The sequence below is a fragment of the Rattus norvegicus genome, chromosome 1 (genome assembly GCF_021556685.1).
Source record: "Rattus norvegicus strain SHRSP/BbbUtx chromosome 1, alternate assembly SHRSP_T2T, whole genome shotgun sequence".
Lineage (NCBI taxonomy): Eukaryota > Metazoa > Chordata > Mammalia > Rodentia > Muridae > Rattus > Rattus norvegicus.
The window spans coordinates 243,745,794-243,759,870 of NC_141534.1; the positions used below are offsets into that span (position 1 = coordinate 243,745,794).

Here is a 14,077-nt window from a genome sequence, read left to right on the forward strand (position 1 = left end):
CTATTATAAATAAGGCTGCGATGAACATAGTGGAGCACGTGTCTCTTTTATATGTTGAGGCATCTTTTGGGTATATGCCCAAGAGAAGTATAGCTGGATCCTCAGGCAGTTCAATGTCCAATTTTCTGAGGAACCTCCAGACTGATTTCCAGAATGGTTTTACCAGTCTGCAATCCCACCAACAATGGAGGAGTGTTCCTCTTTCTCAACATCCTCGCCAGCATCTGCTGTCACCTGAGTTTTTGATCTTAGCCAATCGCACTGGTGTGAGGTGAAATCTCAGGGTTGTTTTGATTTGCATTTCCCTTATGACTAAAGATGTTGAACATTTCTTTAGGTGTTTCTCAGCCATTCGGCATTCCTCAGCTGTGAATTCTTTGTTTAGCTCTGAACCCCATTTTTTAATAGGGTTATTTGTTTCCCTGCGGTCTAACTTCTTGAGTTCTTTGTATATTTTGGATATAAGGCCTCTATCTGTTGTAGGATTGGTAAAGATCTTTTCCCAATCTGTTGGTTGCCGTTTTGTCCTAACCACAGTGTCCTTTGCCTTACAGAAGCTTTGCAGTTTTATGAGATCCCATTTGTCGATTCTTGATCTTAGAGCATAAGCCATTGGTGTTTTGTTCAGGAAATTTTTTCCAGTGCCCATGTGTTCCAGATGCTTCCCTAGTTTTTCTTCTATTAGTTTGAGTGTGTCTGGTTTGATGTGGAGGTCCTTGATCCACTTGGACTTAAGCTTTGTACAGGGTGATAAGCATGGATCGATCTGCATTCTTCTACATGTTGCCCTCCAGTTGAACCAGCACCATTTGCTGAAAATGCTATCTTTTTTCCATTGGATGGTTTTGGCTCCTTTGTCAAAAATCACGTGACCATAGGTGTGTGGGTTCATTTCTGGGTCTTCAATTCTATTCCATTGGTCTATCTGTCTGTCTCTGTACCAATACCATGCAGTTTTTATCACTATTGCTCTGTAATACTGCTTGAGTTCAGGGATAGTGATACCCCCTGAAGTCCTTTTATTGTTGAGGATAGCTTTAGCTATCCTGGGTTTTTTGTTATTCCAGATGAATTTGCAAATTGTTCTGTCTAACTCTTTGAAGAATTGGATTGGTATTTTGATGGGGATTGCATTGAATCTGTAGATTGCTTTTGGTAAAATGGCCATTTTTACTATATTAATCCTGCCAATCCATGAGCATGGGAGATCTTTCCATCTTCTGAGGTCTTCTTCAATTTCTTTCCTCAGTGTCTTGAAGTTCTTATTGTACAGATCTTTTACTTGCTTGGTTAAAGTCACACCGAGGTACTTTATATTATTTGGGTCTATTATGAAGGGTGTCGTTTCCCTAATTTCTTTCTCGGCTTGTTTCTTTTTTGTATAGAGGAAGGCAACTGATTTATTTGAGTTAATTTTATACCCAGCCACTTTGCTGAAGTTGTTTATCAGCTTTAGTAGTTCTCTGGTGGAACTTTTGGGATCACTTAAATATACTATCATGTCATCTGCAAATAGTGATATTTTGACCTCTTCTTTTCCGATCTGTATCCCTTTGATCTCCTTTTGTTGTCTGATTGCTCTGGCTAGAACTTCAAGAACTATATTGAATATGTAGGGAGAGAGTGGGCAGCCTTGTCTAGTCCCTGATTTTAGTGGGATTGCTTCAAGTTTCTCTCCATTTAGTTTAATGTTAGCAACTGGTTTGCTGTATATGGCTTTTACTATGTTTAGGTATGGGCCTTGAATTCCTATTCTTTCCAGGACTTTTATCATGAAGGGGTGTTGAATTTTGTCAAATGCTTTCTCAGCATCTAATGAAATGATCATGTGGTTCTGTTCTTTCAGTTTGTTTATATAATGGATCACGTTGATGGTTTTCCGTATATTAAACCATCCCTGCATGCCTGGGATGAAGCCTACTTGATCATGATGGATGATTGTTTTGATGTGCTCTTGAATTCGGTTTGCCAGAATTTTATTGAGTATTTTTGCGTCGATATTCATAAGGGAAATTGGTCTGAAGTTCTCTTTCTTTGTTGTGTCTTTGTGTGGTTTAGGTATAAGAGTAATTGTGGCTTCGTAGAAGGAATTCGGTAGGGCTCCATCTGTTTCAATTTTGTGGAACAGTTTGGATAATATTGGTATGAGGTCTTCTATGAAGGTTTGATAGAATTCTGCACTAAACCCGTCTGGACCTGGGCTCTTTTTGGTTGGGAGACCTTTAATGACTGCTTCTATTTCCTTAGGAGTTATGGGGTTGTTTAACTGGTTTATCTGTTCCTGATTTAACTTCGATACCTGGTATCTGTCTAGGAAATTGTCCATTTCCTGAAGATTTTCAAATTTTGTTGAATATAGGTTTTTATAGTAAGATCTGATGATTTTTTGAATTTCCTCTGAATCTGTAGTTATGTCTCCCTTTTCATTTCTGATTTTGTTAATTTGGACGCACTCTCTGTGTCCTCTCGTTAGTCTGGCTAAGGGTTTATCTATCTTGTTGATTTTCTCAAAGAACCAACTTTTGGTTCTGTTGATTCTTTCTATGGTCCTTTTTGTTTCTACTTGGTTGATTTCAGCTCTGAGTTTGATTATTTCCTGCCTTCTACTCCTCCTGGGTGTATTTGCTTCTTTTTGTTCTAGAGCTTTTAGGTGTGCTGTCAAGCTGCTGACATATGCTCTTTCCTGTTTCTTTCTGCAGGCACTCAGCGCTATGAGTTTTCCTCTTAGCACAGCTTTCATTGTGTCCCATAAGTTTGAGTATGTTGTATCTTCATTTTCATTAAATTCTAAAAAGTTTTTAATTTCTTTCTTTATTTCTTCCTTGACCAGGTTATCATTGAGTAGAGCATTGTTCAATTTCCACGTATATGTGGGCATTCTTCCCTTATTGTTATTGAAGACCAGTTTTAGGCCGTGGTGGTCCGATAGCACGCATGGGATTATTTCTATCTTTCTGTACCTGTTGAGGCCCGTTTTTTGACCAATTATATGGTCAATTTTGGAGAAAGTACCATGAGGAGCTGAGAAGAAGGTATATCCTTTTGCTTTAGGATAGAATGTTCTATAAATATCCGTTAAGTCCATTTGGCTCATGACTTCTCTTAGTCTGTCTACATCACTGTTTAATTTCTGTTTCCATGATCTGTCCATTGATGAGAGTGGGGTGTTGAAATCTCCCACTATTATTGTGTGAGGTGCAATGTGTGTTTTGAGCTTTAGTAAGGTTTCTTTTACGTATGTAGGTGCCCTTGTATTTGGGGCATAGATATTTAGGATTGAGAGTTCATCTTGGTGGATTTTTCCTTTGATGAATATGAAGTGTCCTTCCTTATCTTTTTTGATGACTTTTAGTTGGAAATTGATTTTATTTGATATTAGAATGGCTACTCCAGCTTGCTTCTTCTGACCATTTGCTTGGAAAGTTGTTTTCCAGCCTTTCACTCTGAGGTAGTGTCTGTCTTTGTCTCTGAGGTGTGTTTCCTGTAGGCAGCAGAATGCAGGGTCCTCGTTGCGTATCCAGTTTGTTAATCTATGTCTTTTTATTGGGGAGTTGAGGCCATTGATATTGAGAGATATTAAGGAATAGTGATTATTGCTTCCCGTTATATTCATATTTGGATGTGAGGTTATGTTTGTGTGCTTTCATTCTCTTTGTTTTGTTGCCAAGACGATTAGTTTCTTGCTTCTTCTAGGGTATAGCTTGCCTCCTTATGTTGGGCTTTACCATTTATTATCCTTTGTAGTGCTGGATTTGTAGAAAGATATTGTGTAAATTTGGTTTTGTCATGGAATATCTTGGTTTCTCCATCAATGTTAATTGAGAGTTTTGCTGGATACAGTAACCTGGGCTGGCATTTGTGTTCTCTTAGTGTCTGTATGACATCAGTCCAGGATCTTCTGGCCTTCATAGTTTCTGGCGAGAAGTCTGGTGTGATTCTGATAGGTCTCCCTTTATATGTTACTTGACCTTTTTCCCTTACTGCTTTTAATATTCTTTCTTTATTTTGTGCGTTTGGTGTTTTGACAATTATGTGACGGGAGGTGTTTCTTTTCTGGTCCAATCTATTTGGAGTTCTGTAGGTTTCTTGTATGTCTATGGGTATCTCTTTTTTTAGGTTAGGGAAGTTTTCTTCTATGATTTTGTTGAAGATATTTACTGGTCCTTTGAGCTGGGAGTCTTCACTCTCTTCTATACCTATTATCCTTAGGTTTGATCTTCTCATTGAGTCCTGGATTTCCTGTATGTTTTGGACCAGTAGCTTTTTCCGCTTTACATTATCTTTGACAGTTGAGTCAATGATTTCTATGGAATCTTCTGCTCCTGAGATTCTCTCTTCCATCTCTTGTATTCTGTTGGTGAAGCTTGTATCTACAGCTCCTTGTCTCTTCTTTTGGTTTTCTATATCCAGGGTTGTTTCCATGTGTTCTTTCTTGATTGCTTCTATTTCCATTTTTAATTCCTTCAACTGTTTGATTGTGTTTTCCTGGAATTCTTTCAGGGATTTTTGCGATTCCTCTTTGTAGGCTTTTACTTGTTTATTAATGTTTTCCTGTGCTTCCCTAAGTGTGTTCATGTCTTTCTTGAAGTCCTCCAGCATCATGATCAAATATGATTTTGAAACTAGATCTTGCTTTTCTGGTGTGTTTGGATATTCCATGTTTGTTTTGGTGGGAGAATTGGGCTCCGATGATGGCATGTAGTCTTGGTTTCTGTTGCTTGGGTTCCTGCGCTTGCCTCTCGCCATCAGATTATCTCTAGTGTTACTTTGTTCTGCTGTTTCTGACAGTGGCTAGACTGTCCTATAAGCCTGTGTGTCAGGAGTGCTGTAGACCTGTTTTCCTCTCTTTCAGTCAGTTATGGGGACAGAGTGTTCTGCTTTCGGGCGTGTAGTTTTTCCTCTCTACAGGTCTTCAGCTGTTCCTGTGGGCCTGTGTCTTGAGGTCACCCGGCAGCTTTCTTGCAGCAGAAAATTTGGTCTTACCTGTGGTCCCGAGGCTCAGGTTTGCTCGTGGGGTGCTGCCCAGGGGCTCTCTGCAGCAGCAGCAACCAGGAAGACCTGTGCCGCCCCTTCTGGGAGCTTCAGTGCACCAGGGTTCCAGATGGTCTTTGGCTTTTTCCTCTGGCGTCCGAGATGTGTGTGCAGGGAGCAGTCTCTTCTGGTTTCCCAGGCTTGTCTGCCTGTCTGAAGGTTTAGCTCTCCCTCCCACGGGATTTGGGTGCAGAGAACTGTTTATCCGGTCTGTTTCCTTCAGGGTCCGGCGGGGTCCTGCCGCTCCTGGGCCCTCCCCCACGGGAGCCCAGAGGCCTTATACAGTTTCCTCTTGGGCCAGGGATGTGGGCAGGGGTGAGCAGTGTTGGTGGTCTCTTCCGCTCTGCAGCCTCAGGAGTGCCCACCTGACCAGGCGGTTGGGTTTCTCTCTCACCGGGTCTGGGAGCAGAGACCCATTTGTCAATTCTTGATCTTAGAGCATAAGCCATTGGTGTTTTGTTCCAGATGCTTCCCTAGTTTTTCTTCTATTAGTTTGAGTGTATCTGGTTTGATGTGGAGGTCCTTGATCCACTTGGACCTAAGCTTTGTACAGGGTGATAACCATGGATCAATCTGCATTCTTCTACATGTTGACCTCCAGTTGAATCAGCACCATTTGCTGAAAATGCTATCTTTTTTCCATTTGATGGTTTTGGCTCCTTTGTCAAAAATCAAGTGCCCATAGGTGTGTGGGTTCATTTCTGGGTCTTCAATTCTGTTCCATTGGTCTATCTGTCTGTCTCTGTACCAATACCATGCAGTTTTTATCACTATTGCTATGTAAATCTGCTTGAGTTCAGGGATAGTGATTCCCCCTGAAGTCCTTTTATTGTTGAGGTTAGCTTTAGCTATCCTGGCTTTTTTGTTATTCCAGATGAATTTGCAAATTGTTCTGTCTAACTCTTTGAAGAATTGGATTGGTATTTTGATGGGGATTGCATTGAATCTGTAGATCGCTTTTGGTAAAATGGCCATTTTCTCTTAGTCTGTCTACGTCTCTGTGTAATTTCTGTTTCCATGATCTGTCCATTGATGAGAGTGGGGTGTTGAAGTCTCCTACTATTATTGTGTGAGGTGCAATGTGTGTTTTGAGCTTTAGTAAGGTTTCTTTTATGTATGTAGGTGCCCTTGTATTTGGGGCATAGATATTTAGGATTGAGAGTTCATCTTGGTGGATTTTTCCTTTGATGAATATGAAGTGTCCTTCCTTATCTTTTTTGATGAATTTTAGTTGAAAATTGATTTTATTTGATATTAGAATGGCTACGTCAGCTTGCTTCTTCTGACCATTTGCTTGGAAAGTTGTTTTCCAGCCTTTCACTCTGAGGTAGTGTCTGTCTTTGTCTCTGAGGTGTGTTTCCTGTAGGCAGCAGAATGCAGGGTCCTCGTTGCGTATCCAGTTTGTTAATCTATGTCTTTTTATTGGGGAGTTGAGGCCATTGATGTTGAGAGATATTAAGGAATAGTGATTATTGCTTCCTGTTATATTCATATTTGGATGTGAGGTTATGTTCGTGTGCTTTTCTTCTCTTGTTTTGTTGCCAAGACGATTAGTTTCTTGCTTCTTCTAGGGTATAGCTTGCCTCCTTATGTTGGGCTTTACCATTTATTATCCTTTGTAGTGATGGATTTGTAGAAAGATATTGTGTAAATTTGGTTTTGTCATGGAATATCTTGTTTTCTCCATCTATGTTAATTGAGAGTTTTGCAGGATACAGTAACCTGGGCTGGCATTTGTGTTCTCTTAGGGTCTGTATGACATCAGTCCAGGATTTTCTGGCCTTCATAGTTTCTGGCGAAAAGTCTGGTGTAATTCTGATAGGTCTGCCTTTATATGTTACTTGACCTTTTTCCCTTACTGCTTTTAATATTCTTTCTTTATTTTGTGTGTTTGGTGTTTTGACTATTACGTGACGGGCGGTGTTTCTTTTCTGGTCCAATCTATTTGGAGTTCTGTCGGCTTCTTGTATGCCTATGGGTATCTCTTTTTTAGGTTAGGGAAGTTTTCTTCTATGATTTTGTTGAAGATATTAAGTGGTCCTTTGAGCTGGGAGTCTTCACTCTCTTCTATACCTATTATCCTTAGGTTTAATCTTCTCATTGCGTCCTGGATTTCCTGTATGTTTTGGACCAGTAGCTTTTTCTGCTTTACATTATCTTTGACAGTTGAGTCAATGATATGTATGGAATCTTCTGCTCCTGAGATTCTCTCTTCCATCTCTTGTATTCTGTTGGTGAAGCTTGTATCTACAGCTCCTTGTCTCTTCTTTTGGTTTTCTATATCCAGGGTTGTTTCCATGTGTTCTTCCTTGATTGCTTCTATTTCCATTTTTAATTCCTTCAACTGTTTGATCGTGTTTTCCTGGAATTCTTTCTGGGATTTTTGTGACTCCTCTCTAGGGGCTTCTACTTGTTTATTTATGATTTCCTGGAATTCTTTCAGGGATTTTGTTACTCCTCTCTATGGGCTTCTACTTGTTTATTTATGATTTCCTGGAATTCTTTCAGGGATTTTTGCGATTCCTCTCTGTAGGCTTCTACTTGTTCTCTAAGGGAGTTCTTCACGTCTTTCTTGAAGTCCTCCAGCATCCTGATCAAATATGATTTTGAAAGTAGATCTTGCCTTTCTGGTGTGTTTGGATATTCCGTGTTTACTTTGGTGGGAGAATTGGGCTCCGATGATGCCATGTAGTCTTGGTTTCTGTTGCTTGGGTTCCTGCGCTTGCCTTTCGCCATCAGATTGTCTCTAGTGTTACTTTGTTCTGCTATTTCTGACAGTGGCTAGACTGTCCTATAAGCCTGTGTGTCAGGAGTGCTGTAGACCTGTTTTCCTGTTTTCTTTCAGCCAGTATGGGGACAGAGTATTCTGCTTTCGGGCGTGTAGTTTTTCCTATCTACAGGCCTTCAGCTGTTCCTGTGGGCCTGTCTCTGGTGTTCACCAGGCAGGTCACTTGCAGCAGAAAAGTTGGTCTTACCTGTGGTCCCGAGGCTCAAGTTTGCTCGTGGGGTGCTGCCTACGAGCTCTCTGCGGAGGCAGCAACCAGGAAGATCCGCGCCGCCCTTTCTGGGAGCCTCCGTGCACCAGGGTTCCAGATGGCGTTTGGTGTTTTCCTCTGGCGTCAGAGATGTGTGCAGAGTGCAGTCTCTTCTCAGAAATGTAGTCTTAACACCCCTCACCCCTAAATCTGTTACAACCAGAACACATTACAGGATCCTTAATGGTTTCTATGACTACTTTGATTTGAGAGGCATTGTCCCACTTGGCTGGCTCTCTTCTGCTCAACTTGGGCGAGCGGGTCTCAGAGTAGTGTTGGCAGAGAGCTTACTAGAATGCAGATTCTAATGCCTTATCATGACCCTTGTGAATGAGGAACTGAGGGCACACCCCCTCAATCTGTGGGCTAAGAGGCTCTCCTGTTCACCCCAAGGCCATTATGTTGATCCATAATCTAGGTCAATATTCCCTCAGCTTTCAGATGTATTCAAATCACCTCGAAGCTTTAAACCTGTTCAGGCTATACTCCAAGAGGAGAGACACTGCAATGAATAGTTTTTAAAACTCCCGAGGGAGTTTCAATGTGCAGCCAAATTTGAAAGCAGATGTTGTTGAAACTTTAGTGAGAATTGGTGGAAACACGGAGTTCCAGAACCTCCCCTATTTCAGTAACTGTGGGCTCCAGGCAACAGGGACCAGAACCACTCATGGTGAGGCTCAAAATGTGATCCAAAGACCAGTGAGATCAGCCTCCCCCTTCCCAGACTTGCTGATCCACACAGAACTGCTGACAGTCTGTAGATGAAGCCCAGAAAAAACCCTCCCAATGACCCTAGTGCATGCCGAAGATTAAGACTCCCTAGTCTAAACTGCCTTCTCAGTTCTTTGGGGAGGGGGCAGAGGAGTAAGAGGCTGGGCCTGATAATGTTAGCCATATAGAGTGAGACACAAATGACCAGGCTGGATGTGTTAATGGAACATATCCAACACTGGTGAGGTTGAGGCATGAGTTTGAGATGAAACTGTGCTTCAGGAAACAAATATCAATAACAACAAACCAAAATAACGAAACCAATAACAAACAAAGCCAAAAAGCCAACCAACCAACCAACCAACCAACCAGTCAACCAACCAACTAAAAATACACAAATGAACTGGCACAAAAGAAATTATGGCCCTTAAAATGCAGACCTTTGTTTTTTTCCTCCTCTGGTTCATGCGGCTGTTCAGTGTGTCTGACTTTACCCACTGTTGCCCACTATGAGTGGATTGTAGTGAAGAGAAGAGAGAAGTTTAAATGTTTAAATGTACCTTTAAGGCAACCATGCATCACAAATTTCCAGTAGCCTTAAATAGAATCTTTTTTATGCCCCCAAAGCCATACCCAGGATGTGCCCTGACTCCATTATTTAACTTATTTAACCAGTAGCTACTGATACTTATTATCAGGCATACTATGGATTCAACATGGCATCAGGGATGCTAGTAAGCATCTAGACAAACCATCGCTGATTTGAATCATGATGTCATGGTAAGCACTGTTAGGGAGCCCCACAGTATATGAGAGAGAGTATTATGTAAGGCTTGTATTAGTCTTAAGTGACACGTAAGGTGGGACCTGAAGTGTGGAGGCTAATCAGGCAGAACAGTAGGAAGCCATATTAAAGGAGAAATTTGTGGGAAGCCTCCGAGGCCGGAAAGTACTTAGTGAGTACGAGCTACTCGGAGATGATGGGTGTGGAAGCTGAGGGAAATGAGGTTAGAGAGGGCAGAGGCAGGGTCATGCAGGAAATCGGTAAGGAGAGGGTGTTTCATTCTGAGCAAAGACAAAACTGCACACAAATGACATTGCCTGGTTTCATCTGTGACGTCAGAGATTGGTTGCGTCTAGTACCTCAGTAAACTCTGGTTTGCAATGTTCTGTGTGGTCTACTGATGTCTCTGAGTCCCGATATCCTAATCTATAAAATGGGAAGAATACAAGGGATGTAATGAGTAAGTAGGTTAAAGCTTGGCACATGAGTATCCGTTGTGAGTAGAATAACGTGATCCCCGAAGGATATCGACAGCCTCATTTTTAGAACCCAAGAACGCATTACACTACTTGGCAAGGAGGCCCTGCGGTTTCTGGTTGCTGAGATGACTTTAGAAAGATTATCTGGGTGCTGATTTGAGTGGTGGGGGATGGGGAGAATCTGAGGGGACTGGAGGAAGGGGAACCATAATCAGAATATTTTGTATGACAAATATTTTCAATTATAAAAAGATTATCATAATTATGTGAAAGGGGGTAGGAACATCCCAAGAATCCTTTTGAAGTTGCAGAGGGAGTCAGTGATGGAGAAATTCAAACAGAGATTGTATTCTTTTTTTTTTTTTTGGTATTAATTTCCTTTTCGCTGCTGTGATAACTCTGACAGAAGCAAATTAAGGAAAAAGTTTATTCTAGTTCACACTTCAGGGGTACAGGGTATCACAGGGGAGCTGAGGTGATGGGAGCAGGAAGCTGATGGACGTGTGTATTTACCATCAAAAGGAAGTGGATGACAGCACACACATTCTGACTGTTGTGACTTCCCTGGAACCGTGAGCCAAATCAGCTTCTTCTCCCCTAAGTCACTTTTGTCAGAGTATTTTTATCACAACAAACAGGAAATGATCTTAATATAGAAGTTGGTAATGATTGGTGAGGTTGTTACTATGCTACACCTGACTACAGGGTCCTTGGGCCTTTGGAGCTGTTTTGTGGCTGGAATGTGAGAGTTTGGTGTTTTGGGTTAGAAAAAACCTTGAAAGCTGGACTCAGGGCAGAACGGGCCATTCTTGTGACATCTTGGATGACAGGAATGCCAAGAGAAACACAAGAGTAAAGGCTTCAATTCTTAGGTTCCAGAGGTGAGGAGGGACTCTGTCAGGAATTGTGGCAGGGGCCGTTCATGTGCTATTTGGCCAAGAATCTGACTGTGGTCTGCACATTTCCTTGAAAACCCAAGTGCAGCTGAAATCAAGAGGCAATGGACTCAGTTGCTTGGCATGTAGGGCCCTCAAGACAGGAGAACAGGCAGACTGCTGCTGAGAAGGCAGCTGTGGTTGCTAAAGAGATCAACGGTATTGAGGGGAAGCCTCCTGTGCTGTGCTGGGACAAGGAAGGTGTCCTAAAGGAAAAACACTGCTTAGAGATTCCATTGTATGAAGATTCAAATCTGTTTAGAAGGAAAAAGCCTCAGCTGAAGGGAATCCCTGTTCCTTAAAATGAAATGCCTAAGAAAGTATTCAAGCTGAGGTCAGGTGTGTCAGTGTCAGAGTCCCTGCAGAGTGACCCTGAGAAGCTACAGTGTAAAACTGAGAAGGTGAAGCCTCTGTCTCAGTGGAGACCCTAGGGTCTTGGAGATCCCAAGCATGGGATAGTGTAAAGAGAGTTGTAAGCACGGAATGTTAAGCAGGGACTCTATGACATGGAGGGACAGGCTATGGAAGGCCTTCGGAGGCCAGCTTATTTCATTATTCATCCCAGACGCAAGGTTTGGCATCCTCCCTTCTGGAGTTTGGTTTTCTTTGGTGTAATTATTTCTCCCCAAGTCTTCCATTTAAAAGAAAAAAAGTGTTGTATCCTGGAGGGACATAACAGTTGAGAGATTTAGGACTTTTTAAGTGTTGGAATTGTTAAAGGCTATGGGGACTTTAAAAACGCGAATGTATTTCCATCAAGAGACATATATGAAATATTGGTGAGAAGGGGTAGAGGTTATGGTTTAAAAGTTATGTTTTTGGGGGTGCCAAGTTGACAAGGGGTGGAGCTGTGACATTATCAGTGATCAGCACAACACAACTTAGAATCATCTGAGGGAATGTCTCGATGAAGTTCATTGATTTGACAAGACCTCCCCACGGTGAGCTGGACCCTTCTCTGGACTGGAGATACAGTGTGAGGATGGAGAAGGGAGCTGGGCACGAGCTTGTAAGCATTCTCTGTGACCAGTTGCCTCGAGCCCCTGCCATTGGGCTCCTGCAGTGACGAGGTGTGACCTGGGACTGTGAGCCAAGTAAACCCTCTCTTCCTTAAGTTCCTTTTATCAGAATGTTTTATCACAGATCCAGGAAAAGAAACTAAGACCGACTCAACCAGCAACTGCTACTAGCTTCGCAGGCAGAAGGGGCCCCAAGGCAAGGAATGCAAGCAGCCTGTGGAAATTGGAAAAGGAAGATAGTGGATTGTCATCTGCAGCCTCCAGGGAAGTACATAGCCCTGCTCACACCTTGATGCCCAGACAACAAGATTTCTGACCCCTCCCAACTGTAAGATAATAAAAGTGTGTTTAAAGCCACTAACTTTCGATGGTAAATTTTAATCAACTGCCTTAATGAATGTATTTTATAAACATGTTAATGAATGTATGCTACATAATGAATTTATGCTAACATACATGTGCGTTACATGTATGTCTAGTCTCTATAGGACATAGAGGGTCAGGTTGAACTCTGGCGAATGGTGTACGTTGGTGATATTAAATGATTCCAACTAAGAAAAACAATTACAGGAGCAGAAGGAAAGGACCCAGTGCCAGAACTTGGAATCTTTTGATGTCTGGGCCTTGAACACGCAAAGCCCTTAGGTTTCAGTGGATTTTTTTTCCTGAAGCTTTGGCCATATATAGCTTCGCTAAGGATAAAAGCAGTTTGAAGGGAACATTTGGGCAATGTCTCAGGGCAGCCAGCTTGAGCAATTTCAAAACCACCACCCTGAGGATGGGACGGTGAATGTGATTTCCCGCTGTGTCTTAGAGTCCCATTCCCATTCAGGCAAGAGTCTCAGGGCTCTGTCTCTGGGGCAGGAGTTAAGTACAGACACTGATCACAAAGTTGCTTCATAAGTCTCTGGCTTTAACATGACAGTGACCATCTGTCCTACCCAATCCCCGAGGGGTACATTAGAGGGAGCAGCACATGGACACTCAGGCTAGCACAAGCAGGGTGCCTAAGTCTAAATGGAAAGACTTTTCCCGGGTTATCCTCACTGGGCCCAGGGGTGGGAACTGGGGACAGAATGCCAGATGGGCTCAGAGGCTACAAAGAGTGGGTGTGGGATCATTTGTTTCCATAGAAACGTGTCTATGGGATGTCTGTAGGGCTTTTGGAACTTGGCACCAGTCTTGCGCTGAAAACCGCACAGTTACTTTTCACAGTGTTTCTGATGCCTTTTTAGTACCCATGGAGTTTTCTAGTAGCTGTCCTGTCTCTGGCTGGAATTTACAGACGTCGTGTAAAAATCCGATGGCGGCTTTAGGTCTGAGCCAGATTTCTGCCTCTCGGCGAAGAGAGGGCCTCAGCTCTTGTGCACTGGAGAACCAGGAGCTTGGGCTCCAGCACTTAAGGCATTTTCCTGCCTCTTCCCTCCTGCTTCTGGCTGAGACTGTACCCCTGGAGGCCTGGCTCTCAGCCAGATGTAAGCTAAGCCGTGCTAAGGTGTTAGGTGGCAAAGGCTCATGGGTTATTAATCCCTGTAAGAGTTTTCCACATTCAACAAAGTTTTGTTATTAAATCAGAGAACATTAAAAAATCACCACCACAGCATAAACCAACTTCTCCATGTTCCCTATAAATCTTTATCTTTATAAGTGAGTATAGCTCATGACCGTGCTATATATGAAATTTTGTTCACACAGGACATTTTTACACCTTCTCACATTTAAAAATACTGCACTTCCTCCATTATATTAGTTTGAAAGTACCCTTTGGAACATCTGGCCATAATTTCCCTCCTAGTGATCCAGTGATTCTCCATTTCTGCCATTTCCTGGGGACCCCAGTGTCACTTGATCCCTGGCTCTAGGCATGCCTGGTCCCCTCCTGGTGAATAAGCAGTTTACGTTCAGAGTGAGTTCACTAGAGTCTGCCGTATCGCAGGCAGGAAAAGGATTCCTGTTGGTCTCTGCTGGGAAAGTAGACCCCGCAAGACGGCAGTTTAGGAGGTTGGAGACGGCTGCCCCACCCCCGGGGGATGGAGCAAAGATTCAGCCGAGGGAGGCTTGTGAAGCAGATGAGCAGAATGAA

The 14,077-nt window shown here is 42.6% G+C and overlaps 1 long non-coding RNA gene across 4 annotated transcripts in view; it reads left to right on the forward strand.

Annotated features, from left to right (window-relative positions):
- Positions 1–14,077, forward strand: part of LOC102548095 (uncharacterized) — a 90,326-nt gene that overhangs the window by 40,670 nt on the left and 35,579 nt on the right. The window contains exon 7 of one of the 4 annotated variants that reach the window (XR_015648165.1): positions 12,119–12,352. The exons of 2 other annotated variants lie outside the window; for them this stretch is intronic. This is a non-coding gene — a long non-coding RNA (uncharacterized LOC102548095). Of the gene's footprint in view, positions 1–12,118; positions 12,354–14,077 lie in introns of those variants that run through there. One more of the 4 variants, XR_015648167.1, reaches the window with a different exon arrangement.